This window comes from Colobus angolensis, unplaced genomic scaffold (genome assembly GCF_000951035.1).
Source record: "Colobus angolensis palliatus isolate OR3802 unplaced genomic scaffold, Cang.pa_1.0 Scaffold22, whole genome shotgun sequence".
Lineage (NCBI taxonomy): Eukaryota > Metazoa > Chordata > Mammalia > Primates > Cercopithecidae > Colobus > Colobus angolensis.
In genome coordinates this window covers 802,261-803,842 of record NW_012115377.1, presented here as the reverse complement: position 1 = coordinate 803,842, position 1,582 = coordinate 802,261, and the positions used below count along the sequence as shown (strand labels likewise).

Below are 1,582 nucleotides of genomic sequence, written 5' to 3'. Positions count from 1 at the left end.
CCCACCCCCTGCCAGCTGCAGCCACAGGCGTCGACTCCACAGTCTTCTAAGGATGGGGTGTGGTGGGTCCTCAGTGGGCCCCGGACCCTCCTGCACTCAGATCCTGGCTTCGCATTTGGGGACGGCCAAAAGAAGACAGTGACATCAAGGAACCAGAGTGAAGCGCTCATTTGAGCCCTGAGGTCTGATTATTAGCAAATCACATACGAGTTCCGATAAGGAGGAGGCATCTGTGTCTTAAACCATAAACCACCCCCTTCCTCCCCACCCCACAGGCAAGCCTTTATCGACATACTTAATTTTTTTTTTTTTTTTTCAAAATCGGCAGCTGGTGGCCTTCCCAGCGTTATAAATAGCAAATACACAGGGCTAGGATGGGTCTATTTCAGCGTCCCAGAGAGAAGCTGAGGTTTTCATCCGCCCAAGCTCTCAGCGTGTCCTGAAAATGGTGCACTTATCTGCCTTCCAGGGGAACGGTGCGCGCGGAAGGTAAACCGTGTTGCTGGGCGCAGCTCGGGGAACGGTTTTCCCTGCTACGGGGAACACGGATGTGAGGGCCTTCACGGAGTCACAAGACCGTGGCTCTCTGCTCCCACCCGCCCCATCTGCTGGAAAGGGATTTAGAGGCGGCAAAAGGCTGCCGGATAAACCTTCCAGGGAGACGGTTTATCCTGGGAGAAGGGGAGATGCGCGCACTCACCTCTGCAGCTGAGACAGCCTCCTCCTTACTGGCAAACAAAGGCGAGCCCTGCCCGGGTGCAGCTGGGCATCGCTCACGCTCCCCAGGCCTTCAGAGCCTGGGAGGAAGAGGATGCTCGCAGGGACGGATTCTGCATCCGAGGAAGGTCACCCAGGGCGACGTGGCCAGCGCCCGCCAGCTCTTTTGTGCAGGGGTGGGTGGGGTGCAGGGTTAGCGGTGGGCTCCCCCTCGCGGGGCTGCGGCTGCGCCCGTTCTCATCGCCACCCGCCTGCGCGCCCTGCCTCGGAGGTAGCTGCTTCTTCCCAGCTCACGGCTGGCAGAGGCTCGGCTTCCCGAAGACAGTTAATTTATGCTGTTTTTGTGTGCAGGGAGGAGGGGGTGGGGGGTGGCGGCCTGACCGAAAGGCACAGCCCCCTGCCAGAATCCGGTCCTCTCCATTGGCTGACAGACAAGCATCTCCGAAAGCCACGCCAGGGGCAGAGGCAGAAATCATTTTCTGATGGCGCATCACAGATTTAAAAACAAAACAACGGACAAATAAATAAATAAATGGCGAGATGGCCTCATTCCTTAGAGAACGGGGGTGGGGAGGGCTGGGGAAGGTCCTCTTGGCACTTCTTGCAAAGGGAGCAGGGGTGAGGGGTAGCATCCCCCCAAAAAGTCTGTGCAGGCAAAGAAATGACTGTCCCCAGGCCGGGTGTCATGGCTCACGTCTGTAATCCCAGCACTTTGGGAGGTCGAGGAGGGAGGATCACCTGAGGACAGGAGTTAGATACCAGCTTGGCCAACATGGTGAAACCCCATCTCTACTAGAAAGACAAAAATTAGGCCGGGCACGGTGGCTCAAGCCTGTAATCCCAGCACTTTGGGAGGCCGAGATGG

General features: G+C 57.5%; 1 protein-coding gene across 1 annotated transcript in view; it reads right to left on the bottom strand.

Moving 5' to 3' along the window:
• ATCAY (ataxia, cerebellar, Cayman type) overlaps positions 1–1,272 on the bottom strand; it is a 61,104-nt gene extending 59,832 nt beyond the window's left edge. The window contains exon 1 of the mRNA XM_011943451.1: positions 701–1,272. The gene's annotated coding sequence lies outside the window, so the exon portion shown is untranslated. The remainder of the gene's footprint in view (positions 1–700) is intronic.
• Between the last annotated feature and the right edge of the window lie 310 nt (positions 1,273–1,582).